Genomic DNA, 17,627 nt, shown 5'->3' with positions numbered 1-17,627 from the left:
ATGCGTAGATGCTCTGGAATTTGATGATTCGTTGTTCGTTAGTAGACTATTTGAAGATGATCGTTAACTCGGTCATTCGTTACTCGTTAATGGACGATTTGAGGATCATCGGTAATTCGTTGTTCGTGTTGCTGACGTTCGGGTTCCCCAAATTTATGCGGCGGTTAGGTGTTCGTATGGCGGTTGTTCGGATAATCGGCTCTTGTGTTCGGATTAGTTATTCGAGCACTTGGCGCTTGTGTTGCAGATGTTCGGCCCTTCGGTGATCCGGTGTTCACGCACTCGGCGCTCGTATTGCAGATGTTCGGCCCCTCGACGATTCCGTGTTATCAATGTTCGTTCGTACTAGTGCTACGCCCTAACATACACTACAAGTACTGACTAGTGGAACAACACCTGAAGATGGAGGCGAACACCGCTCAAAGGTGGAATACAAAATTATAAGCCACCACAAATAACTGCACGCAGAAAAGTGATATTGTAGGAGCAATCATATTCTAAGAACAAAATATTGTATTTTAAAAATCTGAAAATATATATTTTTGAAGCAACATTTTGTGCCATTATGTTTATTGACACAAAATATATGGTTGAAACAACAATAAATATTTTGAGATTTTTACTACTCTGCAACTAAAATAGGAAAAAATCTCTGGCTACACCGGCGATATGTGTATGTATTTATGGGGTTCTCAGAATTTTTTGGGCTTTTTGGATATTTGAACTTGCCGATAAACAATCGAGACTTTTTTGGTATTTATCTTAACTATTGTGAATGATCATAATAAATACTTACCTACTGCTAATAAATTTGATTTGGATTGAAGTGCAAAAGTGTTTAACTTTGCGTAGTAGGTACCTGAAATAATGGGCCAACATAGTCCATTTTGAATGTCGATCTTATTAAGAGATTCATTTTGTTCATATTTGTTGCAAAATATTGATCTTTTTGAGGAAGGGTCCAAAGATTTTGTCCGATGTAAATGTAATGAGCACGATCATCATTCATTTTAGTTGGTGTTGATCGGCTTTTGGTCCATTATCTCAGGAAGTATGGACTTACCCTCGAAAAAACCTCACAGTCGTATAGGGAAAGTTTGTATGGGAGGTAACTGAAAGTACCACCAGCATTTCAGCGAACATTTTTTAACCTGTGTGGAAAGTTACCGAATTTCATCTAATACTCGAAGAAATATTAAGATATGAAAAGTGTGGACCAACGCTGTATTCGGTTTGGGAGTTGTTGTGCGCACCAGCCACTACACATGCTGGCCGTATGGGGTTCTTTACATTTTTCGGTCTTTTTCTCAAGAAGTATGGACTTGCCACTGAAAAAGCTTGTACCATCGCAATAGGGGTCTTAAGTGCAAACTGTTGCAAGAAAAGTCAAAACGATTCCAGAAGAGGTCTTAACCTGCACTTTTCCGAAATTTGGTGTGGGAGGTATGAGAAGGAGTTAACATATATAGTCCATATTCTAACCTGATCTCTGTCTCGTAGGAATATTACGATATCCAACGTGTGGACCAAATCGGTTACTTCCTTCGAGAGTTGTCGTGCGCACAATTTTAGTGAACAATTGTTTGTTTTAGTTTTGAACTTTTGTGGGGGAGGTACCCAAAGGAGTGGACCGTTAAAGCCCATCTTAAAACTTGATTTAACTTTGGGCAAAACATGACGGTTGCCAAATTTTGGATTGAATCGGTTTATCCGTTCGAGAGTTTCCGCGCGATCCATCCACAACACATGGTACCATAACGAGTTTTTACAGCTTTCTGGCCATTTTTTTCAGGAAGTATGGACTTGCCCCTGAAAAAACTTGCACCGTCGTAATGAGAGCAGCGAATTCAAGTTGTTACAACAAAAATCAAAGCGATTCGAGAGCAGGTTCTAAACTGAACTTTTCCGAAATTTTGGGTGAGAGGTACCCGAAGGAGTGGACCGATAGTGACCATATTCGAAACTCATTAATGTCTGGTAGAGGTTTCCCGATGGGCAATATATGGAGCAAATCGGATACTTCCTTCGAGAGTTATCGTGCGCACAAATTTTCCGAACATTTGCGAACTTTTGTGGGGCAGGTACGGGAAGGAGTGGACCGATATAACCCATCTTCGAACTTTAACTATGTTTGGACAAAATATTACGAAGCTCAAATTTTGGACCCAATCGGTTGATCCGTTCGAGAATAATCGTGCCCTTAAGCCAGCCAGACAGACGGAAAGACATGAATAATTCTACTCCAAATTGCCTGAAAAGGATTTTGTCTAAACATTGTTGGGGTCTAAAACCATTATTTAGCATAAAAGCTGAGTGTTTGAAAAAGTCGAAACATGAGCTCTACAAGTAGGCCTGACAGTAAACGGTGATATGACTAAGTAGATACCATCAACGGGCAATGTAACGCAATTCCTTCGTATTCAGGGACACATTCATCCTTTCGTTAACCATAGATTTCCTCTTCTCTCTGACATAAATACATTAAACAACATCAGTTATGAAATAGGAAGTATAACAATATTGGCCAGCAGATATAGTCGTAAAACAAATCCAAATCTCGTTAAACAAATGCAAAATCATGATATTCAGAATTGGACAAGAGATGCAAAAAATAGAGAGGAGTGGAAATCTATGTTTAACGAAAGCATGAATGTGTTCCAGAATACGAAAGAATTTGCGTTACACGCAGATTGGGCAGGATTGGAATAAATGCATAAGTGAAAGAAATCACTTAATAGTGTCTGTAGAGCAGAAAAGAGGGGCTCATTTTCTGGAACAGACGTTCAATTATAACGAATCAAGGATATCAATATTTGTTTGAAATGGTTCATACATCCACATATTTTGTTTTTTGAATTATCACCTATTATATAAACAATGAATTCTATATATTGGTCATTGTACCTTCACAATATGACAAATATATACATACTTACATACATGTATGTCTTTAGTTATGCAACATTTATCCATCCTTTTCTTTTCTCTACATTTACTTATGCAAGAAATGCATCCTTTTTCCTATTCATGTGCAGCATTTAATTATCTCTTTATTTAACAAATTTAATTACTATTCATTCAACGGCAACAACAACATGAATTGTTGTAATAAAAAAGGACATTCATACAAAACAACACAATTCATACATACAAACAAAATACATAGAATTAAACACAGATAGAGATGATGACTTAAAAGCTTTTAACATTTGTATTTGTTTTTTGGTGCATGTGTGTGTGTGTTTGCTAAAAGGAAATATTTATTATTCACAAAAAATAAAAGAATCTTGTTATTCCATCTGTTTGCGCAAGTGTGTGTGCTCTGGTGTTTCCATTGGTTTTTCATTTATTTTTTGTAAATTAAAACGAAACAACATGAAAAATTTCCATTACAAAGCAGCAGTAACAAAAGATCTTTAAGCCATAATCACATCATAAATGTGAAAGATAACCACAGATGACAAAGGCTGTCAAACAATTTTGGCATTGATTAAATTTTTATGAGAAATAAAGAAGGTTTTTTTTTTTGAGATTAAATGATAGAAAGTTTAAAGTAAAATAAAATATGTTAACCATTAGATAAGAACTCCGTAAATCAATTAATACACACAACTTTCTAACACATACCCAGCAAAATTTGACGGAAGGGGTTCTTTGCGATGACGTGATTTCATGTCATCTTTTGCATTGGTTCAAAGGAAGTTGTGAAAGATCTGATCTTTTCATTAGGATTTGAACCAATGCAAAGGAAGTCGTGAAAGGTCCGATCTTTTCATCAGCATTTGTACCCATTCCATCGATCCAATAGAGATGATGTTTGTGTTTTTATTTACACACCTGTTTATTTTCATTTTGGTATGTTCCAGTACTGCAAAAATCTACTAATTTTTACTATTTTTTCCGATAACATAAAGGAAAAATTGTTATCGTAGTAAAAATAAGTAGATTCTTGCAGTTTCTGGAACAGACCAAAGTTGTTAGAACTGTCGTCGTGATGTTGTCTTACATTTCCTGCATATCAAACAACTAAAACTTCTAAACAATTGGTATTATATGAAGTCCCAACCATCGAGCTAAAAATAGAATCGGACTGCACACATTGCTATTTTAAAAGTTCCCTTGTCTGGTCTAAATCTGACCTAGAAAGAAATCAATCAAATCTCGCTTCTTGGAATTTGAAAAAAAAGTCCGAAACGAAAAGGAACAAGAATCTGAAAATAAAGAAGAAACTACTTTTGGAAACAATTAAAAATAAATTAATTAAGCATAAATGGTATTTTCCATAAAAAGTCTCTCCTCCCCGTTCGTTACATTTTGTTCATAGAGATCCCTAAAGCAAGCCGTCACTAAACAAAAGAGTATAAATTACCAAAATGTTGTTATAAAATAACAAAATTATAAAATAAAAGTAATTTACGAAATAAAAATACTTAAAGGAGTGCATTTGGAGTCCATGTCGAAATCTGAACTGGTGATGGGAAGATAATTGAAAAAACCTTTTTTTGGATGTAAACTTTTGAAAAACTAAACTTATAAATTAATTGTAGTTATTTCATGAATTCGTTTGAATTAATAAAGAGTTTTGTTTTTCATGAAAACCATATTTCAATACAGCATTTCCATTTTCCAAACAATATGAAAATTTCATGCCAAGGGGTTGGTGAAAATGACATGCCAAAGCATTGGTGGAAATGACATGACAACGCATTGGTTAAAATGACATGCTTGGGATCCAGAAAAGAACGTCATCTTTTGGGGTCCACGCTCATATAAAATTCATCGATGAAGATGCTAAAAAGATGACATGCTAGATCACTTGCACCCATGATTGAATGTCATCTTTGGCATCGAACATTTTGCTGGGTAGTTATGTATTTCAGTGAACAGTAAAGTGCCAATGGAAATTAGATGATATCGAAGGTAAAATGGGGCACTCGTTTACAATGGTCAGTACATCTATCATTGTATAGGATGTTTAATTCACTTAGGTTAATTTAAATTGGCAGAAAGCTGAATGTTTACGTGAATTAAAGATAAATTTTTTTAAAATAGTGCATTATTGTTAGCCTGTTTGTTTGGTATAATGATTGAGTTTAATCTGTTATTAAATGTGATTTTGACAAAAATAAACATAAATTCTCTCCCATTTGTTGCGTGGGTTTTTTCGGGCTCCATAAATTAAATAAAAACAAGTAAACAAGTATCAGTCGGCTTTGCCGGCAGAGATATACCCTCCACCTTTGTGAATTGAAACTATCATCTAGGAATAGATCGAATGCATTTAGGGTATATTAAGAACTGTATGACCCTTTTTGGACATTTGAACTTGCCGACAAAAATGTGAAGTTCAAAAACCTTGCGGAGGAGCTACTTGAAGGCTACTTGGTAGTCATATCTTTTCGATAGATATCGAGCCCACTAGCCATTTCAGTGGGCCATCGTATAACTTTTGGACCACTATGCCAGGAGCATCGACTTGTCCACCGAAAACATAATATCGATGTAAACAGTACCACAATGACCAGCGTCTGTATACATTTCCAAAGGAACAGACCCTGAACTGCACTGAACTGCACCAATGTGGGCCATTTTAGAAGTTAAATTAAGTTTGGGCAAAATATGACGAAAGCCAAATTTTGGACCTAATCGGTTGATCAGTTCGATAGTTATCGTGCTCTGCAGCCACTACATATGTTGTCATAGGCGGTTTTTTACACCTTTCGGACTGTTTTCTCAAGAAGTATGGAGTTGCCCCTGAAAAAAACTCTTACCGTCGTAATTGAGGCATCGAATGCAAGTTGCTTCAACAAAAATCAAAGTGATTCGAGAGCAGGTCTTAAAGTGAACTTATCCGAAATTGTGTATAGGAGATACCCGAAGGGGTGGACAAATATAATCGATATATATTAGGTTGTGTAAAGTATGGACTAAATCGGTCACTCCCTTCAAGATTTATCGGGCGCACAATTTTTCCGAACATTTTTGAACTTTTGTGGTAGAGTTACCCTGTTTTACCAAGTTAATTGGAGTGAAATTTATGGGATGACTTCTGTTGACCAACAGCTCGAGTTTCTTGAAAATAATGTTCTTAATTTGTATGACCTAACTGTCCCTCTCAAAAACAAACGGGTTACTTCAAATGTTAAGCCATGGTTCAATTCTCAAATCAAAGCTTTCATAGCTGATGGAGACCGCGCATATTTCCGGTGGAAACGTTTCAAGACAGCAGAGTTGCACAATGAATTTCGACATGGGAGAAAAAAAGTGAATACTGCCATTAATTCTGCAAAGAGACAATATTATTTTAATCAATTTAGCTCAGCCATAGATTCCAAAAAGAAATGGAAAGTCATCAATGATATTGGCATTGGGAAGCCCAAAGTTTCTGGTCATTGCCATGTTGATGCCGATGAACTTAATATACCTATGAGGCTGATGCTTCATTTTATAGAATGCTAGATTCTTTGTCACATGATGGAAACTTTGAATTCCTTTGTGTCACATACTTAGAAACCTTAAAATGTTTTGCAGACGTTAAATCCAATGATATCGGGCCAGACGGAGTTGATCCCAAGTTCTTTCGAATCATTCTTCCATTGCTGTACCCATACATCACGAACTTTTTTAATTTCATCATTACTACAAGCACTTATCCATCACGTTGGAAGTATGCAAAAATAATTCCAGTAACCAAATCAAAAAAAAAAAAAAAAAAAAAAAAATCGCTCTATAGTTATATTTTGCGAAGTCATTCATAAACAAATAAATGAGTACCTACTTAGAGAATCTCTATTAACTGATGTACAGTCTGGTTTCCGTGCTGGTCACAGATGCATTACAGCCTTAGCAGAAGTTACCGAGTCAATAAGACGCGATATTGACGACAATATGATGAGCTTTCTTGTTCTCCTCGACCACTCGAAAGCGTTCGACACTGTTGACCATGGAAATTATGTTTCAAACTTCGTAATTTTTTCAAATTTTCTTCTTCATCAACAAATCTTATAAACACACTAATCTCACTAATCGAACGCAATCACACTGAAGGAACTACGAGATCTGAACCTTTGGCTGTAACTAAAGGAGTTCCACAGGGATCCATTATAGATCCGCTTCTTTTCTCCATGTATGCAAATGACCTTCCGCCCACAACTAACGACCTGTCGAGTTCATATGTATGCCGATGACGCGAAACTCTCCCTATGCTGCGATATAAATGATATTGGCCAGTGCGCCAGAAACCTAAATGACGATCTACTGCATGTACACCAATGGGCCACGGCTTATGGACTTTTCTTAAATCCAAAGGAATTTAAATGCTTAGTCATACATAAAACAAAAAAAAAAATGAAAAAATTGATCATGTTTCTACAGCTACAAACTTAGGAATTCTTTTCAACTCTTCTTTAAGCTGGACAAATCATGTGAACAATGTCGTTGGGCAAACAATTTCAAAAATTTGAACATTATGGTTAACTCATTCCTTTGCACCACCTATTGCACGTTGCACACTGTCGCGAGTTCATATTAACTGTGGCCAAAAATAGAATTAGTTGTCGTAGGTGCATCAATTTTGGTACACGTACCTATATGACTTACAATCTTCAGGACAAAAAATTAGGATGGTCGGTCCACGTTTTGATATAGCCCCCATAGAACCGTACCTCCAGATTTTCGGTATTTTGAAAGTTTAGATACAATGACCAAACTAAAGTATTCAAATTTGGTGGTTAGTCTTCCGCAGAGGTATCAAACATTCCAACAGAGAATTGTGGGTGTAGGTCCACGTTTTGCTATAGCCATACAACGATACCTCCCGATTATCCGTATTTTGAAGATTTTAGCCTCATTATTACACCGAAAATTGTGAAATTTGGTATTTAGTCTTCGTTGGGGGCATAATACTTTCACCTTGAAATTTGTCTGCACGCCTTCATATAGCACCCATAGGTCGGTAACTCCCGATTTTCGGTATTTTGTAGGTTTTAGCCTGATTATCACACCGAAATGGCTGAAATTTGGTATTAAGTCTTCGTTAAGGGGCTTATAACGTTCTACCAGAAATTTGTCGGTATAGGTCCTCGTCTTCCTATAGCCCCCATAGAACCGTGCCTCCTCATTTTCGGTATTTTGAATGTTGTGGCCTTAATATCCACCCGAAATGACTGAAATTTGGTGATTAGTCTTCATATTGTTTGTGAGCATATTGAATATATCAAACTCTTGTCTTTATATATGAGAAATTTCCTTTAAAAACATTTTTTGACAGATTAGTGGTCAAAAACGATAATGTTTTTGTACAAAATCGAATTTTGACTTTCGCTGTTCATCACCATAGTATGGAGGGTGTATTAAGTTTGTTTTTCTGTTTGTAACACATCGAACTAATCATTTGCGACCATATAAACTACATATATTCTTGATCACTATAAAATTCTAAGACGATCTAGCTATGTCCGTCTGTTGTAATCACTGTAGCGTTCGCAATAATTGAGCTAGACCGCTTTATTTTTGCACCCGAGTGTCTTTTTTCCATATGCAGGTCAAGTTCGAAGATGGGCTATAGTGGACCACTTTTTGGTATAGCCCCCATATAACGGTACGTCACGATTTTCGGTATTTTGAGGATTTTAGCTTAAATGTTTGACCGAACCTGTAATTTGACAGTTGAGGTTCCTCGTAATCACAAAATGTCTCCACCGAAGCGTTTTTGGTGCATCAAATACTTGAAATCGGACGAAAATATATATGTGAGCTATATCCAAATCTGAACCGATTTCAATATAGTTTGGCGAATTTATTTCTAGGCCAAATTCCGTCACACATTCCAAATTTCATTGACATCGGGCTTATACAGCGTTTTTGTTGCATCAAAAACTTGAAATCGGACGAAAATATGTATGGGAGCTATATCCAAATCTGAACCAATTTCAATATAGTTTAGCAAATATATTTCTAGGCTAAATTTCGTCACACACTGTATCTGTAACCGTTCATCAGATATCTGAATACAAAATCTAAATTTCTTGGAGGTACCTCCGATCCTGAGGCTATATATCCGGATCGGCAAGGAATTTTTAAATTTAATATAGCCTATTTTACTTTCAGGCGATGTTGCAATATACCCTTAAATTTTCAGGAAGATCTGTTCAGTGGTTTTCGAGTCTATAAATTACAAACAAACAAACGTATAGATAATTGAAAAAAAAAATAATTTACAGTGTTTTATTTATAAATGCACTTAAAACTAGAAAATATTTTTTCATGATGGAATCTATCAAATAAAACGCTTGCATTTGAATTAAAAATTGTGACAGTATTAAACGGCAAGCGTTTTATTTGAGAGATTCCATCATTAAAATTTATATTCTAGTTTTAAGTGCATTTATAAATAAAACACTGTAACTTAATTTTTTAATTAATTTTTAACTTTTTAGTAAATACATTTGTTGACCACTTAGAAGTCCATAACCAAATTACAGTCAATTTAGGCCGAAAGTGTAGATACAAACTTTAAATTGCCTGGAATCGAGTGGTGCCGTTATATGGGGGCTATACCAAAATCAGACCCATGTCCAAAATTTTTGGTGGGGGAGTTTCTGTACAATTGGGAACTCCAAATGCCAGGTTACAGCCAATTAGGACAAAAATGAAGACAAACTCCTCAAAAAACACCTGAAATCGGCTATATGGGGGCAATAGGAAAAAATGGACCCATATTGGTTTAGGTTTCATATTCATATATTGTCATATAAATCTGAAAAATGTGCAACGTTTTAGTTCGATTGGTCAACTTCAACTGTGTTAAAAATGAGTTACTAGATTTGAACTAAATCGGGTGGTACCGCTATATGAGGGCTATAGGAAAAATTGACCCAGATTTGAACTGAACAGACACCAAAGCACGTTAAATAAAACACTGTGAAACACTGTAAAATATCGAAAATGTCCATAATTATACCCTCAGAATCTATGCTAACGAGGGTATATACACTTTCATACGGGCAAAATGTGCCTCAACGAAATAATGGTTTAAGACCCCAAGTATGTTTGGACGAAACCCGTTTCAGACAATTTGGAGTCGATTTAGGAATGTCCGTCCGTCTGTCTGGCTGGCTGGTGCGCACGATAACTCTTGAACGGATGAACCGATTTGATCCAAAATTTGTCATTCGTCATATTTTGTTAGTTTAACTTCTAAAATGGCCAATATCCGTCCTCTACTTAGGATACCTCCCACACAAAAGTTCAACATTTGTGTCCAAGTACAGTTTAGGGTCTGTTCGGAGATCCTTTGCAAATTTATACCGATGATGTTTTTCCTGGCAGATTGGTTCAACAGTTGTACGATAACCCACTGAAATGACTGAAATCACTGCCGTAATGCACTATGTCGGTCCATTCCCTCCTCCTTAAAACTTTTGAACTTTAATACTAATCCACATTTTTGTCGGCAAGTTGAAATGTCCAAAAAGTGCCACAAAATTCCGAAAAGACCCTAAATACATTCGATCTGTCCGTAGATGAAAGTTCCAATTCACATAGGCTGAGGATGTATCTCAGTCGGCAAAGCCGACTGTTACTTTTTTACTTGTTTTTTGCAATTTCCTAGATTACATAATACTTTTTTCTCTGACCAAAAGAACGATTTCATCTTGTTGGGTATTGTCTGACTTCCACATTCACATAATTTCTCCGAAAACATTAACTATAACATTTCTTAAAATTTCTCACTTTAAATTAACTTTCCTCTGTTATCGTTTTCTAATTCATACTAAAACTGCAGGACACAATAAATAAACAATAATACCAAAGCCGAGTTGTCTATTGCTGTCACACTGTGAAATCGTTAATTATATTTATTGTCTTTGTCATCATCATCACCATTATCAACAGGAACGTCAACGCTATCTGCGTCACCATCATCTACATATTTGCCTGGTAACCGTAAAGTAGTCTTTAATTAAATATTCATAAGTGGTTTATTGTTTGAGTGCGTCTTTACACAAATACTTGGCATGTGTATGTTTTCCAATTACACCGACCCATACCGCATTGCCAGTATCTGGGCGTTACAACAATCCATCCTTTTCAATATGCACACATAGTAGGCTGTTGGATTTCAGTCAGTGTCCATTTAAAACGCATTTTACTCATTATCCTCAGTCTGTAAAGACAATAGGCCTATGTTCAGCTATAAGACTGATGGAGGAATCAGGGGGTGGGGATTGTTCAACAACCCACACACCTGAGTGACATGTTCGAACAATTTACTCTAAAAATGTAGACATCTGATATTCTTTTGTGGTTTTGGCACTAGGCATGCATGGCTACTGCATGCATACATTGCAAATACTCTCTCACCCACTTTGGCATACATGTGTAGATTTATACACATGAACACTTCGAGTAAACGACGACATGCACTATTTGTGCAAAATTTATATTAAAATGCAGCTGTCGTATTGCAATTCAATCCTCACTAGAATATCCCCTCGAACAAATGTCGTCTAATGCAATTTAGATATGGGTTATTCAATATATTATTCAAAACAAGTAAAAAAGTATCAGTCGACTTTGCCGACAGAGATATACCCTCAGCCCATGTGAATTGAAACCTTTTTTGGGCATTTGAACTTGAACAAAAGGAATGGACAGACATAGTCCATTATCGAAGTGGATCTTATTTTGGGAGTCATATCTTTTCGAAAGATATCGCGCCCCCTAGTCATTACAGTGGATCATCATATAACATTTGGACCACGGAAAACATAATATCGCTGTACACATGACCATATCGAACAGCATCGAAATGCAAAAGCAACGGATTTTCGAACAGACCCTACACTGCACTTGGATACAAATGTTGATCTTTTGCGGGGGAGGTATTCTAAGGAGAGGATCGATATGGGCCATTTTAGAAGTTAAACTAAATTTGGACAAAATGTTAGAAGATCCAAAATTTGGACCAAGTTGGTTGACCCGTTCAAGAGAGAAAGTTCATACCATTTTAGTGACATTTTTTAAATATTGGGACATTTTTATACCCTACACCACTATGTGGAAAGGGTATTATAAGTTTGTTTTGGGAAAAATTCATGTAACACCGCGAAATATTCGTCGGAGACCCCTAATGTGGTATACCAATCTTCATATCTCGGCGAGATAAAGCGATTTTAAGATGTGTGTCCGTCCGTCCGTGTGTCCGTCTGTCCATTATAAATTGTAATCAAACTCCAGGCCGCAGTTATGGACCGATCGTCACGAAATTTGGTATGGAGGTCGGTTTCACATCAGAATAGATCGCTATTTTGATTGGTGATGATCGTGAAATATTTAGCGGGTGAAATGGACCAAAAACATAATTTTTATCAGATTTTGTAGCTGCTCTGTAGGTCGCAATAATAGTCCGATCGCCTCGAAATTTTAAACAAGGTAAGAGTATATGACAAAGAAGAAGCTTGCGATTTGAGATGGCGATCAGATAATATTTAGAGGGTTAAATGGAGCACAACTTTTGTGTGAAAATTGTGAAAATTTTTAATAAACAGCTTATATCTTTGTTTCTGAAAGACACCTTCCCCTCTCGTGAGTTATATTTAGAAGACGATCTCTTGACCTTTTAATTGATGTCAATTCTGTTGATGTACGTGATCAAATAACAGAGTTATAGCCTAATATATCCAGTTTTTTGTTTGTAGTGATATTATTTAACGGTTGACATAGACCATTACTTTTGTATGAAAAATATACACATTTTATTTTTGGTCCATATTTTTATTCCAGGGGGGCATATACCGGCAAAGGAGCCTACATATGGAAAAATAACTACTGATCTTCCCCCTGATGCAAATTGCAATAATGTGTCTGCTAGATAACGCACCTTCTGCCTGATATATAATGTGTTTTGTGTAGAGAACCACAATTTCCTCCCATGCTACAAATTGTCTCTATCATGACAGAGAAATTTTCAGTTCAGTTGTCAAATTGGATTTTTATACAAATATTGCAACATGAGGTCGCTTCGCCACCTATGTTATACCTCAGGATTTAGGGTAAAGGGGATACAAACAAAATATGACCAAAGATGTGTCTCATCGATATATAGGTTTTAGACCCCAAGTATATTTGTACGAAATTCGTTTCAGACAATTTATAGTCTATTTAGCGCTGTCCGTTCATCTGTCCCTCTTAATGTCTAGCTGGCTGGTGAGCACGATAACTCTCGAACGGATCTACCGATTAGAACCAAATTTTATACTTCGTAAGCTTTGTTTAAGTTCGAATGTATGCTATGTTGGTCCACACCTCCCGCAAAAAAGTTCAAAATTGTTTTCAAAAATTTGTGTGAACGATAACTGGCGAAGTGAGCAATCGATTTGCTCCAAACTTTCCATATATTATTATTCCTTCCAGATATAGATCGGATAAGACTATATTGATCCTTAGGGTACCTCCTACACAAAATTCGGAAAAGGGAAATTTAAGAGTCTCTATGTATCGTTATGAATTTTTTCAGCAGATTGTACTTGCGCCGCAAATCCGCAAGTTAACTCTCAAGGGTATTTTCTGATTGGTCGAAACTTTACACATCGTATTATTACATCCAGTCATGTGTCAGGTCGGAATATGGACTATATCTGTCCGTCCTTCGAGTACCTCCCACACAAAATTTGGGAAAAGTGCAGTTTGAAGACCCGTATCGGATCTATTTGATTATTATTTTCTTTTTGAAGAAGGTTTTTTTACGTTCCGTATTCTGGTCCCTTTCCCGGCGTAAGTCATACTTCCTGAGATAATAGTTCAGAAGTTCCAAAAATCCCTGCCGGCTCCAACTAAAATTACAAATCTGAAAAAACAATTCTAAAATATTTCCAAAACTTAGAATTTAGCTTACTAAAATTGATTTGGTATATCCCCATATTACGATACCTACAGATTTCACGTATTTTGAAGCAAATTTGTGTTACAAAATAAATATATTTTTAGAGGCTAAAGGTATATCACCGTTAGCGCCGCTGACTTATACTCCCTTTGTTGCTGTTTAATTGAATATGAATAATTTTGGGATTTATAAATTTGTTTGCATGCAAAATTTTTGAATTTCGATTCATTATTATTTATTTCTACCGGTATAAAATATATTTTAGATATCACAATATATGCCCACAATGAATTGTTTTCGAAGCATATGTGAAATACAAGTGCACAATTTTGGACGATAGATCTTCAATAAACTCCCAATTTTCCCAATAATCAAATATACCAAATTGCGTGGTATATATGTATTTATTTCAGGTGTATTCCAAAGAGTAACCTGATACTCAAATACAACTTGAAGATGTAGCAGGAGGGGCTAATCAATGTGAATTTTCCAATTTTCGAATATTATTTAGAAATGTATAATTTATATATTATGTATATATTCCACAAACATCCCAGTAAAGACAAGGGAGGCTTCTTTTATATCAATGGATTCATATTAAGTTATTGATAGTGTCCTAAGTTGCCACTTGTAGAGACGTTTTTCATGGCTGAAATACTCAGCAAATATCGCCAACATTACTAAGGGGTATTTTGCCACCATTGACAATTTGATGGGAATCGAACCCGGACATTCAGCGTGCAAGGCGGTTGCACATAGCTAATTCCGACAGGTTGTGGTGTAAGGGTATTACATGGTCGGCCCCGTCCGACTATAGCCTTTGCTTACTTGTTTTTTTTTTAAGAAAGTTTGTGCTTATTTTTGCCATAACATCGAAACTATAATAACACAAATTTGGTCCACAACAAATTTTTATGTAATTTTATGACCGTTAAAAGTTGACTAATATTCAATAATTTATCCATCTTATGTACATTCCGCGAATTCTGAGTAACATTTTACATGTGTTATGCAATCTACTCGCTGAGAGAAGTTTATATTAACAATTGTGCTTATTGAAATAGTTAGCGTTTTTATAATATTCTCTTTCTTAAAACCCAAAATAAAACCGTCATAACTTTTGTCCGCAACAACCAATAATTGGTTCGCGAACAGATTCGTACTGGGGAATTTTTTCTTAACCTATGCACCAAAAAACTTTGATGTAGCGCGAAAAAAATTTAACCTTTTTTTTAAATGTAATATGAAATAATTGACAATATTTGTGATATACCCTTTCTAGACTAAAGGCTGAGGGTATAAAAAAGAATGTCGTTAGGGTAGCCCAAAATTGGACGTTGTGCCAGAAAAAAGTATTCCGTGCGTGAACGGATAATGCAAAATTGCGAAATTATATACCGTGGGATAGGGGCGTCCTTTGGGTATTTCTTTCACCAACTAACATTTGATATTGCATGAACACCTTGCCGCAAAAATTGATTTTTCTCGCTAGCTCCAGCTCTTGTCGATTGCTGCAAAGGACGGTTATAAGATCTGCACAGACAGCCCGAAACAAAACAGCAATCGATTATGGGTGTCTTCTAAAATGATCTAAATCCAACGAAAGTTGTTCAAGTAAGAAGTACTTCGAAGCAAACTGTAGCCTGTTTCTTCAGCAAAGCTGATCATGTGCCGACTATACGTGAGCAACATAGGACAGTTTATTCTGAGTGGAACACTACAATAGGTCTGTACGATAACTTCGCAAGTAAAAAGTACTTGCAAGTACTTGCAAGTACTTGATTTGACAAACAAGAAGTTTGGTGGATAAGATTTAATTTAACAATCGGAGATTGTTTACCAAAATTGTTTGATTATCCATTGCTACAAAAATAATTCTCTTTCCATATCATAAATTAACGGCTGGTCGTCCACATAGTGCTCCTCCTACTCCATGGATGCGGCGCTTTTTGCTGGGATTTGATACCTTAGAAATAAAACAATCATCACAAACTATAAAATAAGTTATTTTACAAAATAAGTTGTTTTCCATAATTTATTTAGTTATCGCTTCTTTTTTATTTTGTAATTTTTTTAATAACCAAATGCATGTTTATATTTTTGCCAAGAATAGCAAAGGCCGCCACAAAACATTCGAATTTAAATCAGCTGATCAAACTTGCAAATTCTTACAAGGAAAATTTTGCTTTCAAAAACTTGTAAGTTCTCAGTAACAAAAGTCTCCAAAACTCTCCAAAATTCTCTCACAATTCTCTCCAAATTCGCTCTCTTTTATTTTATAAGTTTGTTATCGAACAGCATTTCGTAAAAGGTTTTACAAATTTGTACAAGCGTTTGGGTTATCGTACAGACCTAATGTGTTTGCCTAAAGTCTCCGGAGAAATTCGAAAAAAAAAACGAACAAGAAACGACGTATCATTATGCACCATGACAATGCGAGCACTCACACATCGATTCAAACCAGCGACGTTTTGGCCGGACGTGGAATTGATGGATCATCCAACGTATAGTCCTGGCCAGAAATTTATCGAGCATCATAAAATAAAAAATTGGCCTGGAAATTCAAAACCTATTTCTTTTTGGCACTTGGTCGGAAGGTTGGGAAACAATTATTGATTCGTTTTATTGTCATCTAAATAAATTAGCATAACAAATATTTTTATATCCCCAGCAGTTATGCTAACGCAATAATGGTTTTAGACCCCAAGTATTTTTGGACGAAATCCGTTTCAGACAATTTGGAGTTGACTTTGCTATGTTTTGCCGTCTTTCTGTCTGTCTGTCTGGCTGGCTGGCGGGAGCGCACGATAACTCTCGAATGGATAAACCGATTCGGTCCAAATTTTGGCTTTCATTATATTTTGTCCACATTTAGTTTAAGTTCGAAAATGGGCTATATCAGTCCACTTCTTCCGGTACCTCCCCCACAAAAGTTCGAAAATGTTCGAAAAATTCGTGCGCACGATAACTGTTGAAGGAAGTAACCGATGTGATCCATATTTTGCACATCGTGTAATTTCTACTAGACTTAGATGAGGTTCCAATATGGACTAAATTGGTCCACTTCTTCGGGTACCTCCCAAACAAAATTTCTGATAAGTTCCGTTTAGGACCTGCTCTTGAATCTATTTGACGTCGACGGTACAATTTTCATCAGGGGCAAGTCCATACTTCCTGACAAAATAGCCTGAAAGACGCAAAAAGCCCCTATGACACCGTATGTAGTGGTTGGAGCGCAAGATAACTCTCTAACGGATCTGCCGATTCGGTCGAAATTTTGGCTTTCGTTATATTTTGTCCAAACTTAGTTAGAAGATAGGCTATATCGGTCCACTCCGTCCGGTAACTCCCCCATAAAAGTTCGAAAATGTTCAGAAAATTTGTGCGCACCATAATTCTTGAAGGGAGTGGCCGATTTGGACCATACTTTGCACATCCAAATATATCTACCTGATATAGATCAGGTTCGAATATGGACGTTATTTGTCCACTCCTTCGGGTACCTATCACTCAAAATTTCGGATAAGTTCACTTTAAGACCTGCTTCCGAATAGCTTTGATTTTTGTTGCAGCAACTTGCATTCGCTGCCTCAATTACGACGGTAAAAGTTTTTTTAGGGGCAAGTCCATACTTCTTGAGAAAACAGCCCGAAAGGTGTAAAAACCCCTACGACACCACATGTAGTGGCTGGAGGGTACGATAACTCTCGAACTGATCAACGGATTTGTCAAAAATTGGTCC

Source organism: Musca autumnalis, unplaced genomic scaffold, assembly GCF_047663935.1.
Source record: "Musca autumnalis isolate F117 unplaced genomic scaffold, ASM4766393v1 scaffold_5, whole genome shotgun sequence".
In the NCBI taxonomy this organism is placed as follows: Eukaryota; Metazoa; Arthropoda; class Insecta; order Diptera; family Muscidae; genus Musca; species Musca autumnalis.
Note: the sequence above shows the minus strand (reverse complement) of the source record.